Raw genomic sequence first — 19,065 nt, 5'->3', positions numbered from 1 at the left:
CCAGCACACAGCAGGCCTGAGCTGAACAGTCGCAAACCATTCAGACATCCCCGCCCACCACGGAGCCAGCTGTGACAGGTGACACACATTTTTTGGGGCCCGTTCTGATGTGGAGCGGCTGGGTAGCGCCGAACAGTCACGGACCCGGGCAGTTTACCGCCAGATAGTACATCGGCGTGTACGGAGACGCGCGTGAAGCAGTTCCTCCGCTGAACTCCACTCGGTGCGGGGGTCATCTGAAGACTCCTTCCACAGCCTCCAAGCCTGAGTTTTAATGAGGCCTTTGCTACATTATTTAGATAGCGAGGCTTTTAAACGAGACACTAAAGCCTCCTCCAACAATTTCTTCCTTTGCCCATATCGTTCCCATTATCCTGCCATAACAACCTTGTGCTCCGGGTCTCCAATTATCCTAGTGCCATATATGTGCTGCAGGACTGCTGTTAGTGTGATGTTGGCATTCATTTGGCAGCATTACCTAGCTCCCCTCGCAGTCACGGGCGGAGATTTAATGGATGGAGGAACAAACATGCAGCTCAAAGCCGGCTTGCTTTTAGCCATGCATCGCGGCGGTGCTTAGGGGGTGGAGCAGATTATAATGGGAAAAGATCCATGGGCGACACAAGCACAATATTACTTACAGATACGACAATAAGTATTTTGGTCTCGGCTTGAGAGTGTGTGTGTGTGTGAGCATTTATTCTGATAAGGGGTTAAACAGGTATCTAAATAGATACCCACCCCTTGAATTGGATTGAATATGTGTTATCTGGATAACATAATGTAATCACATTAGTTAACACATTAAAGGTAACTGCAGTCAGAGTGGAATGCATTTCAAGCATTTAAGCACATACATTTGTTAAAATGCAGCTTGGAAGTCACCCTATTTCCTAATTCCTAATGGACTTTTCCCAGATTACTACTTAGGTGATGGCAGACCATCAAAACAATCAAAAAAGAATGATATTTTATTGAATCTCTATTAACAATACAACCTTCAAGGATGCAAAAAATGAAAACAAAAGAGGTAACTATGATTTACCACAAGGCCAGTACCTCTTGTCATATATAATTTATATGATAAAAAGAACTACACAAATGCACTGAATATTTGAAGAATTATAATTTGGAGTCTGTAACCAGTTCTAGATTGCATTTCCTGGCACTGTGATGTAGGCAATTCAGTGTGATGGTGTAGAAACCGATAACTGATACAGATTATCGTACTCAATAAGGAGAGCTGCATTTCCTGTTGTAATCCCCACTTCGTCTAAGGCTCTCACAGGCATTTCTGTTTCTAGGTCAGGAACAAGTTACCGGAGAGGCAAGATCTTCCATGCTGCCTCGGCAGACAAGATATGAAGTGACATAAAGGATACTAGTCCACACTGAAATATGGATGCACTGGGACCCTGTCAGTATTCCCATTAAAGCCTGGTTTGAGCTTGGTGCATCAACAATTATGTCACACAGCCAGACATGCCCCGGTCTGCTGTGTCATGCACTCAAAATTGGTAACTACGCAATGCAGCTAAGAGGAAGTCAAGCTGTCCTATACTCACTCGCTACTCATTACCGCTGAATTCTACTCAGGGTCTTGGCCGCAGAAACATTATCGTGTGTTCTGTTAAAAAGGAAGTACGTGGCTTCAGCCCCGCTATTCAAAGCCGTGAATGTACAGTATAATCCAGTGGGCCGTGAATGTGACTTACGTGACCGATTACAGCCGCTTGGTGCTGGAAGGATGTGTCCATTCTAAAGCACATGGCTTGCTTAAGCCTTGACCTTTGACTGTTGCATTAGTCAACAGTCTGTCATCGGTTCCACTTCCACCACATTCTTAATGTAAATATCATTTCTCAGACTCTCGGGGCAGAATAATACCACCAGCTTTAATATTTAATAAATGTGCACAACCATAAAGCATGAACTGACAATTTAATTATATGCCAATGCATGTGATAAATGACATCTGAGCTTGTGCATCTAATCTCACATTTAACAATGGGATCAATACCTGCATTAATCATCCCCAGGCAAGTCATTACTAACCGGAGTGAAGCAGGGAAAAGGGAAAGCCTGGATGAGTGCAAGACATTCCTGGTGGGGACGTGGACAGGAAGGTACGCGGCAGACGGGAAGACCACCTCCCCCACTACAGGGTGCCATTCATTCTCGGCAGGCGCTGCTTTTGTTTCCAGCCCTAATTTGACATGAGGCAAGCGCAAGTTCCTCTAGTGCGTTTATTCAGGGAGCTCTTTAGGCAAGTGCTCTGTGGCAAATTCAATTTGCTGCGACACCGGCAGAGGAGGACAGATGCCACACGTGCTCATTCGCTCACAAACACACACACACACACACACACTGCGCAGACGCTGTGCCGGGATATCACACATGTACAGATAATAAATAATATTGCTCTATGTGACAAAGCGTTGATAAGACAGAAGGAGTCTTAAAGAAAGTCTGCACTCTTAAAGGTACATTTTCTTACTACTAATTACTAGTAACACTACTAATTAATTACTAATGACAATGTCATCCCTGATTGCCTGTTATTCCTGCGGATGGAGAAATTCATTCATCCTTTCAGTCCCACAGTTGGAGTATAACGTGCACAAAGTTTCTCAAAATGTAGCTTTAAAAATATATAGAAAAAAAGTGACAATATTCTTCAGTTTTAAAATGAAAATTGTACATTTCTGGTTCTCCTGCCATCAGTGTTGTCCTAAAACACCTTCAAGTGGATTAATGGAAAGTGCATGCAGAAAACGAAGTTCTCAGCTGAGCCCCCACAGATTACAGAAATGCCCACAAACTGCTGAGCATTAATTCAGAGCTCCAGCATCATTGTCGCTGTGCTCTGCTTTAATCCTGTGCTCATAACTAAAAAAAAGGTAAAAAAAAAAAACATACAAATTCCCCCCATTCAGGAGCAGCTTTCCAAACGGAGAAGTGGAGGGTGGGGATGCTTATTTTCGGTTCACGGCAGCTGCACCACAAAGAGACAAATCAAAATGTCTGCAGAAGTTTCGCTCCTCGGAAAAAAAAAAGCTTTTTCTAAATAAAGTGCCTGTTTTTTCTCCCACGTGGTGGATTTACATTTTTATGAGCTGCGGCGCAGTCGGAGGAGGTGGTGACCACGGCCCCGCAGCGGCAGAAATGGGCCAGGCCGCGCTGCTCTGTCCCCGAGGCCGTGAAATATTGATAGGGCCAGCGGGCCCGGCCCCGTTGTCTCAGCAGGTGCGACTCGAGGTGCGCAAAACCATGCTGGGCCCAACCCACAAACAGATCTGGGGTGCAGCCATCCGATCTGGCAACCACCGTGCTCCTGTTCCTCTCTGTGTTGCCTTCAACTGTGGAGGCAACTGAAAGCTCCACCTTCTGGCTGCAAATGGAACTGCAGTATGCTCAAGCGATCCTTTTTTTTTTTTCCCACTTTCCTCTTCTTCTTTTTTTTTCTTTTTAACAAAATGATAAGACAGTTCAGTTCAGCAGGTCTGTGACTTGTTTCACATATCGGCAATCAGATTCTGGGCTCTTTATCAAACAGCCGCCTGATTAAAAAATGTCCCAATAAGCCTTGCTGGAGACAATCTGGCACGCCCTCCACCATGTCTCATAATCCTCGCACCCCCCGCTTAATTATTATGAATTATTATGCCAGAAGACAGTATTATTTATTCTGCACTGCTGCTTGTTTGAGCATTTCGCCATTAGATTACGGGCTCCTGATTGCTTTTGCATTAGGCGGAATGTCAAATTAAAGCGTTATTGATAAAACAAACGACGCCATCGGAGGCGGTGATATTGCCACTTATTCAAATGCAGTGTGTGTACGCGTGCGTGCGTTTTCATCTCGGGAAAATTGCAGAAAATTAAGAGATTTAGAAAACAGAATTCACTGATTCATGACAGAAGGGCTGCATCTGGGCCCTGGCGCGGCAGCGGGGGAGACGGAAACGCTCATTATAGAAACAGGGCGCCGTTTCTCACCGCGACTTTCAAGCACGTATCCTTGCGCTGCCAAATTTGAGTGGTGCTCTAGCAGGCCAAGCGACACGGGGGCGAGTGCCGCGAGCGGAAGCTGTCCTGACCCTCGTAACTCAGTCATCTGGTCTCGAGCGGCGAGGACGTGTTTTAAACGCCGCTTTCCAATTTGTCACCAATCAATTTGTCACGCCTCTCCCGAGTTTAATTAAATGCACCACATCAAACTGGCGATGCAAAATTTGCGGGTATTAGCGTGATGACCGATAATAGCTGCTGCCAAATGCCCCCCTCACAGAGAGGAACAAAAGAAGAGACACGGGTCTCGAGCGTGTCGGCTAGGTACTTGGCTAAATCCTAATCCTTCTCCTTGTCAACATACAAAAAACATTTTTAAATGCTAATTGCCTTTCCTAACGCAAAAATGAGCACCTTCATAACTAACGCTGCTGTGATAGGGCCGTTCGTTAATTAGGGAACGTTCCGGGAATGGCACTGGGGAGGAAGAGGGCCCCGGGGTTGGAACTGAGTGGGATGTGCGGGAATTCTCTCGGAAAGTCCCCGAGCGCGAGGCTCTGCTCCGGGCCTCAAGCGCACAATGCCAGCCCCACAGCTGGGATATCAGACGCCAGAGAGACCAGCGTTATTTAACACCTTAATGAACATGCTTTATTATGGGAATTTTTATGGACAAAAAAATCTTTTTCATTTCACTCTGCTCTGGACAACAGCCGATTCGTTAGCCAAATTACTACTTTAGGCTAATAGTGACAGATTGAGATTAAGGCCAGATTATTCAGGCTAATCGGCTTGTAATACATATATAATTTGGGCTGAATTTTCTAGAAATCCAATCTCATCTGTGGCCTTTAAGGTGCCCAGATGGTTTTACAAAAGCCAACAGCAACGAACGCCGGTTTTTACGTGGATTTCGATCTGACATGACAGCTTTTCACATAAATGTTCAGCATCTCAGCGTCACCTCTGAAGTAAGCTGCATTTGTGCGCTCCATTGACAGTGAATAATGAAGCACCTTGATGCTAAAACTGGCTTGATGCTAGTGAAAAGAAGAAGCCTTCTGATCTTCACTACAGAGCATCCGTTCTTTGATCCACACCAAATTGCGGTGTAGGACAACACTGAGCCGCATTGGTGTTGTTTGTTTTTGCTCGGCCGGTCTGATTGAGTCCATGACCAGCAGACCTCGCTTGAAACGGATGCCGTTAAATGGGCCTGTCCTTTGCCATATTTGGCTCTGCTCCCTAAAGGCTATTGTGTGCTTAGAGTAAGGAAAGGATGCAGGTTAATAAAAAAAATAAAAAATAAAACCAAATACATATTTCAGCGTTAATTTACTGTCAGCCTGCAAATATTACAACAACGAAACGTGACATTTTAACTCCGAAAGTACATTTACTAAACACTCTCAGCACCTCTTAGTGATGTATGGCTTACAAGCGCAAAGCTATTAAAATGTAACAGAACAAATAATTAGCCCGAAGCTTAGCATAAAATTTATAGTTTAAGGCCTTGCTTATCCACCTTCCTGTGGATATCACACACACACACACACACACACACTACAGACACCAAACTACACTGGCTCACATGCTTTCATATGCTCTGCAGCGGCGCTTCATCCCCATGGCAACAACTCAGCTTCTTATCCTAATCACTTTAGGTTAACCTTGATATGAAAATGTGCCCAGGGGAGCACTCACGCCATTGTGTCAGATTCTGAAGGCAACCACCACTTCCAATAATAGTCGTAAAAGACGCGTCTGGCCGAGTATCTGAAGGGCCAAGAGATAAATGCAGGGGGAAGACAAAAGTGCCAGGCTGTACAGAATAGGGTTTATTTTATTTTATTAAGAAGTGGTGGTGGGTGGAGGGGAAAAACACCTTCTTATAGTTTACCAGCTGAACATCCAGCTGAAATCTGAAACACCTCCTGAACAAATTGCTGTTGTTTTTTGATTTTCCGTTTATGTCTGATCCTGCAACCGGTTAAGAGTGATCAGCATAAAAAAAAAACACTGCAAATGCAAATACATAAGAATGCAAATCAGATCTGAAAAGGCTTTAAACATGTTTTCAAATGAATGGATGAGCATTCAGTGAACATGTAGTCGCAACTGGCAGGTAAAAGCAAGACCCTCAACCAACCATATCTGCATGAAGATAAAAATGCTATGATGTGGTGGTTTAAATAGTTGTTAATTACTTAAATACTTTATTACGTTTTGGCACTTCACCCACCAGATATTCATCATATTCTATATATTCTATAAACAACATTGCCATCTCCTCTCCTGTCCTGTCGTGCCCTTCACCCTTACTGTGTTTACCTGTACACACATATACTGCCTTCCACACAGGTGTCGAGTCAAGGAAGGATCCTACATGGGATGCCACCTCATCAAATGCCACAGAAATACAGTGACTTCATATTCTGTCACAAAACACACCACCATTCAACAGCTTTTGAAAAGAAATGGGATACGCGATTTTGTCCCATATGTGATATACCAACATCTCTGCATGTCTAACTGACATCCCGGGGAGCAGTGTGTGGGGATGGTACCTTGCTCAAAGACCTCAGTGGCACCTTGAGAGTTAGTGGATTCAGCTGTGAACTACAGATCACAAGTTTGCTTCCTTCACCACTGACACATTGTTCAACATTGTTCATGTTGTAAATAACTCTTAATAACTGTTAATGACGGAATACCTGCGTACATTTAGAGAGGAATTTTATCAGCAACAGTTAGTTAAGTGGAGGTCTGTCTTAGAAAACCCGTTTCAATGATCTTAGTACTGCTGAAAACAGCAGCACCGTTTAAAGAAGCAATAAAACTGTACTAGTCTGACAGTACTAGTACAGTTTCTAGCGATAGTCGTAGCATAGTGGGTAACACACTCACCTATGAAACAGACGACCACAAAGTCACAGGTTCAAATCCAACCACTCTCCACCATCACTTCCACTCTGTGTTGCTCTTGGAGGACTGTCCCTGTAAATAATGATTTTAAGTTGCTTCAAAATGAATGGCATCTGCTAAATATTAGGGACAGTGGTTAAGTAAGCGGTATGGTAATCACAAGGTTGCATCACGATCCGCCAAGGTGCTACTGAGGTGCCACTGAGCAAAGCACCGTCCCCACGCAATGCTCCCTGGGCACCTGTCATGGCTTCCCACTGCTCACCAAGGGTGAGGGTTAAAAGCAGAGGGCACATTTTGTTGTGTGCACCATGTGCTGTGCTGCAGTGTTTCACAATGACAATCACTTCACTTTAACTTTTTAATGTGTGCTGTGCTGCAGTGTTTCACAATGACAATCACTTCACTTTCTAAATGCCATTAAGGTAAAAACAACACATAAATTTAGTGCATCGGTTCACTACACAACGTCAGAATTTGTCAATGACCATTTACAATTATTTTGGATTTAATGTATTTTGTTCAAGGGAAAAGAAGGACATATCTAAACGATCTTAAACTTTTCAAAGGTAGCGTACATGTGCAATTGTTTGGCCTTTAACATGATGCATTCTCCAGACTGTTTCAACTTGTCTAACTAGTGAATGACATGACGTCTGAGCAGAGGCAGATTGTTGACATGCTACCAGTCCCTTTTGGCTCACCTTAAACAGAACAGGTAATAAGCATATCTCTGCATGTATCTCATCATGGCAGTTAATGATCACAAATGCAAAACATGACACCTCCCTGGCACTTAACCTCATGCACCAGGGTAGAGCCATGATCCATGAAAGGCTGCGGTACAGAAGCACTTTTCAAATTCGCTCATTAGCCCTTCCAGCGATGGCACCAGGCTTTGACACCATCTATTATTATTAGCTAGGTAAAAAGGTTTGTATTAATGACGAACTGTGGTTTATGTGCATAATGAGGGGGGATTATGAGCCTGTGTGTGAAAATTGCTCCTGAGACTATTGCCACTGTGACAGAGAAGCCATCTATCAGTTGGGAAAAAACAAACAAAGTACAAACCATCAATTCAAGCAACACACAAACATTCAAACAATGAATTTAAAAAATACACACATATATATGACAAATGCATGACTGCCTCGGAATATTGCTTCCTTCTTTATTGAAGCGTTTTGTTGGGGGTCACTAAGCACATTTTCAAAATGCCTTGAGGAGAAGATTAGTCCTGATGTAGAGAGATTGAGGTGACTACCTCCCATTTTCTCTGGCCCTTGGGCTGTAGTCCAGCTAATTATGGGTGACCCGTTGACCACAGGGGGTCCGGGATCACCTCTGCCCCACGTCCCTCATTAAAGCTTGGTGGCAGAGCAGGATGAATGGATGCGGTTTCTTACACACTACAAGTGCCAGAGGCCATGAGGGTGGGCAGCAGGTCACTCAGGAATTGAATAGGTATAAATTCATATATGAATATACACCTACGGCAATGATGAAGGTGTACAGATATTTAGTTGGAGCGTTGGTAAAAAGCGTTGGTAAGTGTGATTTGAACCTGGGTCTTCTGTTTCATAGGTGAGTGTGTTACCCACTAGGCCACTACTACCCTAGATCAATTTACCATTATTAGACGCAACACCATAGAATGTTTTTAAGCACTGATCTTGCAGATCTTAAATATAGGTGTCCCAAAACGTTTTTCCTGTACAAACCGTGTACAATAGCAATGACAATTTGCAGTTTGATTATGTACATGAACCGCAGTATTGCCAGTGGAGTGGGACGGCATTCCCACTCAAGTATTAAGTAACATACCTTTTTCTTCCTCAGCGAAAAAACACATTCACTTTAATTAAATCACCGCCTTTCTTTTCGCTCTTGAGACAAACGCTTAATCTTCCAATTAACGTTTTTAGGAAAATGAGACCCTCAGACGCCTCACAGACAGGAAGTCTTTTTTTTTTTTTCTGAAAAATAGTCATCCATCTAAGAAGAGATTGAGAAAAACATGAAAGTAGCGCATTGCAATGTTTATGTGTTCCTGGATTAAAGCAACACCCACATAAAATGCTTGTGTAAGTGTAAGTGGGTTAATCCTCTTACAGCTCCACCCGCCCTCAAGAGGATGCAGACTCTGACACCCCCAAACCACCACTACCTACACCAAAACCCGCTTAATCATGGCCTTGCTTTAGGAAGAACATACCCATGCTGTGAGAGGTGAAACCATAAAGTGTCTCGCAAACAGAAGTCTACGAGGGTTGAAGAAGAACCCCACGGTGGACCCCCTTTAGTGATCAGCACAATACACACAGCAGTGACTCCATGTGGTGGGTCCAGGAGGTTCTACATTTTTATTGTAGGAGCCAGTTTGCACTGTTACTGTAATTTGGTTTTGGGGTGATTCTCCAGTCTCTGTCACCCTACCAGAAGGATGAACACTTCGAAAATAATATTCCCTCAGTATTCAGATGATGGCAGTGGAGATGCTGGAAGGTGCCTGAAGGTGACCTGTTAACAAAATCATTTCGTAGGCTAAGGGGCTGCCAGCAAATACAGTAAAGGCCAAAAGTTTGGTTACACCTTCTAATTCAATGTGTTTTCTTTATTTTCATGACAATTTACATAGATTCTCACTGAAGGCATCAAAACTATAAATGAGCACATGTGGAGTTATGTACTTAACAAAAAGTGGAGACCTGACCTCCACAGTCACCGGACCTGAACCCAATCAAGATGGTCTGGGGTGAGCTGGACCAGAGTGAAGGCAACAAGTGCTAAACACCTCTGGGAACTCCTTCAAGACTGGAAAACCATTTCAGGTGACGACCTCTTGAAGCTCATCGAGAGAATGCCAAGAGTGTGCAAAGCAGTAATCAGAGCAAAGGGCGGCTATTTTGAAGAAACTAGAATATAAAACATGTTTTCAGTTATTTCACCTTTTTTTGTTAAGTACATAACTCCAGTACATTAATAAGTACAAAAATGTAGCAGTACGTAGCAGGTCTGTACATGAAACCTGGAAGAGAGAAGAAAAAAGGAAATGAAATGATGGGAGAATGAATATTGCACAGTGTTTGCGTGATGAGCTCCAGTTTACAGGGGATGAAACAAATAAAGCCAATAAAGGTGAGGAAACGCCAAGTGCGACCGCAGAGCAATAAAGTGGCCCTGCGACTCGGCACTGCGACTCGGCCCGGCTTCCAGCGCTTTCTCTACCCTGTTGCCCCAACCTGCTTCCTCTCACCACAAACAGGGAGCATGGGGCAGGACATCAATAATGAAAGACGCACAGTTAGTGCCGGCGGAACAGGGAGGAAGGGAGGGGGGGCGGAGGTAAGGGGCCTTTTTTTCTCTTATTAAAATCCTTCTCCGCCATTATTGCATAGCCCTCAAAAAATCATGGCTTTATGAGAAATGTGAAACAGTATGTAATGAGATAGGGCTGGGGACGGCCAGGGATGGTGTTCGCTCTCAGGGGGGGCCGCAGATGGGGAGCGGGTATTGATCCGCCGGTTTCTGCCTTGCTGAGAGCTCCGGTTCAGTGTCCGGCTCTTAGTGGGAGAGGAAGAGGGGGTGTGGTGAACTGAGTTGGAGTGGGGCAGATGTGCCAATGATGCCATGCCAGACATCTGGTTTGGGTTTGCTGTTCTTTTTTGTAGAGGGTCAAGTGCCAGAGGAGGTGTAAGGGACTTAAAGACTGGGATAAAAATGAAGAGTGAGGATGCTCAGATTAACATTTACCTTTACAGCATTTATGACACGCCTTTATCCAGAGCAACATACAATCCATAGTTCCAGGGACAGTCCCCCCGGAGACACTCAGGGTTAAGTGTCTTGCTCAGTGGTAGTAAAGGTAGTAAGTGGGGTTTGAACTAGGTCAGACTGCCATTCACAATGTAAACAAGTATGAGGTTTATTAGTCTGACTATTAACTAAGTTAACCCATGAATGGGCATAGACTACATAGACTAACCCCCCTGACCCCTGGAACTCCTTCTATTCATGAACTGTGCGATATTTAATATTTGGTACTGAAAACATTGTGCAATATTATTATTTCCATTGTCCAATATCTACTACTTGCTTTATATAACCATCATTACTGTGAAATATTTAAATAATGTGTGCAGGAAACCGTATTTATTTTCTTACTCTTTTCCACATGCATATAGCACTGCAGAAATGCATGCATTATTCTCTTTATCTTGTGTTATTTGTCCTTTATATATGTCTGCACAAGAGAAGTTGCTTTTAATCTCATTGTACATGTATAGTGACAATAAAAAGGCATTCATTAATTTATTTATATATATACACATATTATTTTACTGTATGTAAGATGGTGGAGGAGTGTCACATCCCTGCACACCAGCGAATTGTGGATCTGGCCAAAAACACATTTCTCTAGCACACCCACCCCATTAAGTTAGGAAACTAACTTTCTCTGCAGAGCAGTTTACTGAAAAAATAAAATGCTGTTCCTGTGTTTGGCATGCGTTTGAAATTCATGCAAGGAATGTCTCTGACTAGGATGAATTTTGCATCTGTGTCAGAGGTCAGACCTGACACAGGACGTGGTATATTGAGCTGATATATTTTATATATTTAAAATAAATAACATGATCATTTTGACCAGCCTACTTGCTACATGAGTGTTTTTTTTTTATTTAATAGTGCCATAATGTTCTCCCTTCATGCAATAGAGAAACAGATGCTATCAAAGCCACAGGAAGGGTCCCCAGAAGCATAAGACAGTGTATGTGGATGCTAGCTAGGGGTCACATCTGATTGGTCACATCAGAAGCACCGACGACATTCACCGCACATTCATTATCATCCTCGTAGTCGCCACCATTACAGAGACCAAAGGAAAATGAGAGAGAGAAGAACAGCAGAAGCCTGCTGTAAATGACACCGCCTCCCGGGGATTTGTGTCATTCCCACCTCCCGACTCAACCTTTTCCCTAAAACATTCCCTTTAACCACAGCCTGCCAGAGTCTCGCTTCAGGGATAGACCAGCAGGACGCATGGAATGATGGTGAATGGTTAGAATGTTGCTGCTTAGCCTGAAATACAAATTCCTCCCATCTTCGCCGATAAATGAGAACACGCCCATTCCTGTGGGCTAATGCGTTCTGGGTTATGGCTGAGGTGCTGCATATGCAGGGAGAGGGGTGGGATAAATCTTCCAGCAGCCCGAATTTACTAGCGGGGCTTTGCTCCTCCTCTATGAGATCGATTTCACACCATATCTCTGTAAATGATGGCTGCTGTGTCTGAGCCGTGTACAACCTGCTGGGAGCGAGAGAACCGAGAGAGGGAGGAAAAAAGAAATTGCATAAGAGAAAGAGACAGATAGCGGCACATACAGTCCTGACTTGCAGAAAGAAGATCAGAGATCAGGGTGTTACTTAGATGCTATTCATCACCACAGTAAGAAGGGAGCTGCAGCAATGCACCGGGTAGAAAGTAATAATAAATACATGGCCATTATTATTTGACCCACACAAAGAGTAGCTACACTTACATTTACGGAATTCATCAGACGCCCTTATCCAGAGCGGCTTACACTCAGCAGTTACAGGGACAGTCCCCCCCTGGAGACGCTCAGGGTTAAGTGTCTTGTTCACGGGCACAATGGTAGTAAGTGGGATTTGAACCTGGGTCTTGCAGGAGAGCGTCTTACTCACTAGGCTACTACCGCACTTGTACGCTACAGGTTTTTAGAGGGTGTGGCTCACATGAAAGAGAAAAGAATGGTACGGACCACTGGACATATTCATATACCTACTGAAATGTTTTAATTATTCATTTGACAAACATCATAGCAGACAGTATACAGCCGTATAAACAGACGTATAGAGGGAGAAAGCGGAGGAGCGTGAGAGAGTGACCAAATGGCACCGTTCACAAACACACAAACACAGGTTCACCGGCCTCGGGGTCCACGACCAGCAGCGCTTATTTATCTGAAGGGCGGGTCGTCTGTCAGCCGAGTTCTCCGGCAGCCAGGCAGAGAGGTCATAAATGACCTGTCTGAGAGTCATCAATCCAACACCAGGGCTGACACACACATCTATTCACCCACACACACGCACACACACACACACGCCCCTGGCCACCACTGCCACCTGACCACCACAGTAAAGTTAGTCTTAAGTAACCCTGTATTTTCTCCTCTATTACCAGAAATGATTCATGTTTTCATTTCGATTGTTCAAAGGGGATTAAAAATAGACTCTTGTTTACTGTACCCCGGATATTTTGGGAAAATGTAAATTCACGTGTACTCATGTGAATACTTCACGTGTATTCATGGGCACACTGACAAGTGCTGAAACACACACTCACATTAACATGCACAACCAGCACCACATTCTCCAACGCACAGGCAACACCGCCGGCATCCTCGCGCGTCCTGTTAGATCAGCTCTCCATCAATAATGCAGACCTCTTTATCTCTCCATTCAGAACTCTTAAATCTCTCGCTCTAAAGAGTGTCTTTTCCCAAACTCCTCCCGTTCCTTCTGTTCCCGTCTGTCACCTCCCACTATGAAACGGTACTTGTTAATGTTGCATCAAGAACGCCTTCTGATTTCACTACAATAAATACGAGCTAGAAAAAGCTACCAGAGAAGCTGGTATTTTTGGAATTCTTTTCATTTTTGAAAGTCTTATTCAGCCCCATTATAACCCATTGGACAAATGACAAATGATGTTCACTATTATATACTCGTTATGAATGGACATTTTGACTTTATTGCAAATCTCACATTTGCCAACAGCAAATTATGAAATCCCATTTCTAAGCACACACACACATACACACACACACACACACACACACACAGACAATTCATTGCTGTCATTATCCCTCTCATGTGTTCCTTACAATTTTTACACTAAACATGTGAAATGAGCACGCACACGAGGTTAATAGCTGCTACCGCTAACACATCTTTACCATGTCTGATGGCTGTAATGGAAGTGCGCACCCCACCCTCTCCCACACAACGTCTGTTAATGCCGCCTGAATTGCCACCCCTGTTTTCAGTCTTTACATTATTACAGAATGAGAACATGCTTTTCACGTCACTTTCTTTCACTTTGGTAACACAGCAGGATTTTACATTTACAGCATTTACCAGACGCCCTTATCCAGAGCAACTTACAATCAGTAGTTACAGGGACAGTCCCCCCTCTGGAGCAACTTAGGGTTAAGTGTCTTGCTCAGGGACACAATGGTAGTAAGTGGGATTTGGGGTTCATAGGTGAGTGTGTTACCCAGTAGGCTACTACCACCATACTTTTATCTTGTTATAAGTTCAGTATTGACGAGGGAAAGTCTTTTTTAGAAACACAACGACTATGGATCATGACCCTCTTTTTAGTAATTCTCTGTGATGCTCACGTGTGTCATTAGTGCACGGTGTGAGTTCATAGCTACTCATGCAATGCACCTTGGGTCTACGGATCTTACAAAATGTTTAGTCATGAGGACACTTAACTGTCACTCGCACTAATCCAGTACGGAACTGATGCTTGGAAGTTCTTTGTTGAACGAAGAAAATAAAAATCTTCATCTTGGCTTAATTAGAGATATAAAAAAGGAGTTTTTTTCTGGAGGGCACTTCATACTTGAAAAGGAGCTTTTTGTTTTTTCCTGGAACGTTTCTTTTTTAATCAGGTGCTCATTAAATGAGTCGAGCTGTAAGAAGATTATCTGGAATCCAGACATAACAGGAGATGAACCTGCCGCGGCTTCATTCTTCATGCAGTCAGAAAACATAGGCTAGAGCTCAACTCAGAAAGAAAGTAGGCAGAAAGTGTGTGTGAGTGTGTGTGTGTGCAAGAGTGAGGAAATTAAAGTGTGAGATGATATTGTGTTTAAACACATAATTCAATTGTTGTGCTTATTGCCTTATCAATTCTCTCAAAGCGTTATTGGAGGGAGGCGGCGGGGTGAAAATGAAGAGACGGATGAAAGATTGAGTTGAGAGCAACATGCAAAGCTGCATTAATGACTGCAGGGTGAAAGATGGAGGAAAACACACACACCCGAGCCCGCGGAAAAAAAGGGCTAAATCCGACTCGGTGGCAGGCTTATCTGCCATGGAAAACATGTGGGCGTTTACAGGCTGAATCAGGCGACACACACAAGTGCGGCTTTCTAGAAAGTTCCTCCGAGTTTTGAAAGCGGCTCTGCTTTCTACAGGGAGCGCCCCGAGATCTGTAATTGCCGGGTGAAGTGGTGGGCAGGAAGATAAAGCGCGGAGCGATGAGGGTAAACGGCTGAGGACGCGTGAAGCCTCGCCCAGCCCCAGAGACAAATTACCTTATTGATGAAAGCCACCATGGCAGTAACATTGCCGCACGCATGTTTGTACGGGTGTCTCCGGCTGATGGATCACCCTGGTGTGTGTGTGCGTGCAAATGAGGGGGCCCCATTTGTGTGTGATGAGTGTGTGTGTGTGTGTGTGAACGTGCCCATAGGCCTCAGTTGTTTCTGAGTGAGCGCACGGCTCCTGAGGAGATTAATTAGCTCTGTAGTCATGCTACCTGGGTAATCGAGGGCCAATTAAACGCCATGAACTACAACAAATGCTGTTGTCACAGGCGCTGGACTTATTCTTGGCCACGTTCGCTGCTTATTGCAGATTCATTATGCGCTATGCGAAAAAAGTGCATTGTTTTTCGCGACCCGCGTCTCCTATTGTATTTAAAAAAATTAATGCTTAAAGTTGGCCAGAAAGAAATAATACAGCCCGCGAGTGTTTCTGTTGCTGAGTTGCGGCGGCAGATTGAGTGCAATTACGGGAGTCTCCTGGGGTGCAGGACGAATTGATGGAATCTGTATATTATTACATGAATCCTGTCTGCTAACTCCATCTGCCAGCTCCCAGTGCACCGCCGTGCTATTTCCATCACTTCCAATGCACACGTATGGACGTTTTTCACACAAAAAGCTGCTTGACGCATTGGTGGATGGCCTGAGAGGTCCAGGTCCACAGCTCCTGGTTCCATGTTAGACAAAGGATGCCTCATTTCTGATGCTGTACTATGAAGGTGCCTTGCAGGCCTGCCGCTTAACCAGTGCTGTTTTTTCTGACAAGGGCCATAGTTGGATTGACATTAAAATAGATCCGTCGCCAAGGCATTTCAACCTGAACTCTGCTGCCGTGAAATATCAGCACACATCCACACACACACACACACACACACACACATGCAGTTGGTGTGCAGATAAAAACAAGGCCTTGAAGTGACAAAGGCGAAGCCCAAGGAAAAAAAAAAAAACGCTCTCTGGGTGAAGATGATTGCTGTGAAATGGGATGGAAGCGATGAAACCCAGAAAGAGATGAGACCCCCCCACACCCATTTCCCTCTCTCACACACACATTTCAGAAACGCAGCCTCCATTTAATCCACAAATGAGAGGAGTTAACACACCAAAAGGCACTTGCCCACCCCTCATATCCATCTACATTAGCAAAGAAAGCCACAAAGACAATCAGCTCTAAAGACCCCCCCCCCCCCCCCCACACTCCACTCCATCCCATTTATCTGCTGCCTACGTACAACAAGCTAGCATTTAGCAACGGAACCGCTGATTATTTCAGAGACGTATCTCCACCGTGCTTCCCAGATGAAAGGCTCATTTCTTCCCCTCCCCTCAAATGTTTGTTTGTTCCTTGTTTATCACCCGACTTCCGCTCCCGCATCCCCAAGCCGAAGAAATCGTGGGGGTTCAAACAAAATGCCTCGGTGTTAATTATCTACGATTCTTCATCTTCGCGGGTATACTTTACAAAGCCCCTCCCTGAAACGGAGTGCATTTGCATAATGGTGCCTGAGCGCTGGCTGGCCTAATTCCTGCGCTTGTTAGCAGGCGGCTTCCAGGCCTCTGGGGGCGCTGTTCTTTGGGATCTATACTTGGGGGGGCCAAGAGAGGAAACAAAACTTATGAAGCCTCACGAGCACTGAAACAGTGACAGATTCCATCCGGTTTCAGGCTCGTCTTCGATGTTGTTGACAGAGGATACACGTTGTAAGAAGTTAATCTAGAAAAAAAAATCACTTTAACAAATAAATGTATTTGTATCCTGACTTAACATTGTTGTACAAGACAGTGCTGGTCTAGCGGGTAAGGAAGGCTCCCCAGGTGCCTTCCATGGCTGCCCACTGCTCAGGGTGATGGGTTACAAGCAGAGGACACATTTTGTTGTGGAACACAATGACCAAAACTTTCACGGCCACATAGGACTAGGGATTTTCTATTATGCTGGGCAAGAGACATAAAGCAGCTTTGGAAAAGCACCACAGTTACTGTATACTGTATTTGATCGAACTTGAGACAAGCCTGAATTTAAGATGACCCCATCTAGCAGTATTGCCTTTTCGTTTTTTTCTATAATGACCATTTGTAATGACAATGATTTCATAATATCACCAGACAATTGTCAATAACTTGCAGGATTTATTCAGGCCAGATTAAGTGAGCAAGGTCCTTCCAATCAGGCAAGCATGTATAAAAATAACTCTTCACCAAACCATAATGACGGACACTGGCAGACTTTACTGGAGAAAAAGACATAAAACTCTAATAAAAAAAAAAAACAAAGAAGGAACTTCAATCAAAAAGTGGACCTGAAGGCAGGACCGATACCTGTCTAAATCCCACAGGCTTACCTGATAACCTCGGCTAACCTCAAACTAATTGTTGAGAGGGTCTCAGAAGGCCTGCTGGATTTGTATTTAATTAAGGGCGTGAAGTGACTGTACTTCTCATTTAAATACTCTGTCTGGAGTCCTCTGATTGTACCTATTGTGTTTGGAATGACTGATCAGAGCTCCGTAAGATTAAAACAGTAGCGGCGGTTGCTGCATGACAGGAGGGCTGCAAGATGCATGCAGATGTATGATGTGGAACAGAAATTGTATCTACATGTGATCAGCTTTCAGCTTTTTTTTTAATTGTGGCCTAATGAAAGTTTATTTACTCACCATCCATATGTACTGAATCCTAAGCAGGGCCAGAGTGCTATCCAAAGACACTGGGCACAGGGTGGGGACCCACACAGGGGCGGGGTACCAATCAATATGGCCAATTTCCCATCACCAATTCATGTAGTGTACATGCCTTTGGGTGGCAGGAGGAGACCGAAGAACCCGCTGGAAACCTGCACCAACATGGGGAGAGCATGCAAACTCCACTTTAACGGACCCTGGAGGTGTGGAGCTGAAATTAATGGACTGCAAAAATATCATGAGAAACTGTTTCCTAAACACAACAAATAGCAAACAAGAGAATAGAGAGTTTATGGAAAAGCTTCCTCTTCTAGTAGTGATGGACTTGTACTCCCCGTCAATCAACTTCCAGGGATGCTCATCTGTCCTTTTCAGTTCCATGAATAAAAAGAAGGGTGGCTGCTCTTGTCTCTTGCCATTTTAAGAGTCTGCATGACATTTAAAGGTATGCAGGATGTAGGTAAGAGAAGAAGACAACTGACAAAAAGCTTTAATAGAAGAAAGACTGTGGTTGCAGTTGTAGCGAATGGTTTTACAAATTGAATTTCGATCTGGACATGACAAGCCCAAGAGTGCTGTGGGAATGAACCCAGTACTCCTTCATTGTATGGGTTTTAATGGAAAGGATGCCTGTTGTCATTTCCGAATGCAGTTAGTTTCAATCCACTTCCAAAGTGTTTTATGAAAGGTCCTTATTGCACCCTACATTTTACACTACATTTTAATGGAGATGAGGATGATCAGGTGACCCAGTGGCCCTCAGCCCTTCGTCGTCCATTTGTCCTCCGCTGTGTTACAATAGAATGTCGCCATTGTACAGCGAGCCCAGGACTGCACTGCTCCCCTGTACTCTGCAGTACCAGCATCCAGCCATCCAGACACGCTGTATTTCACTGCGCCGCTGCGAGAAAAACGCCAGCAGCCTTCAAACTGCAGCCGACGCAAGCGCTGTTATTTATGGACCTGACCCTTATGAATGACTGCTGATGAGACTAATGGGCTCACCTTTGCCCGCTTGCACTTTTCTGTGCAAACTAGCATGCGCCGTGGTGTGTTTGTTCTTCGCAAAATTTATGTGCCTAGCA

At 44.2% G+C, this 19,065-nt stretch overlaps 1 protein-coding gene across 11 annotated transcripts in view; it reads right to left on the bottom strand.

The window, feature by feature from the left end:
* Positions 1–19,065, bottom strand: part of robo2 (roundabout, axon guidance receptor, homolog 2 (Drosophila)) — a 323,403-nt gene that overhangs the window by 214,722 nt on the left and 89,616 nt on the right. The gene's annotated exons all lie outside the window — the stretch shown is intronic.

Source organism: Denticeps clupeoides, chromosome 19 (genome assembly GCF_900700375.1).
Source record: "Denticeps clupeoides chromosome 19, fDenClu1.1, whole genome shotgun sequence".
NCBI lineage: Eukaryota > Metazoa > Chordata > Actinopteri > Clupeiformes > Denticipitidae > Denticeps > Denticeps clupeoides.
This window is presented reverse-complemented; position numbering and strand designations above follow the sequence as displayed.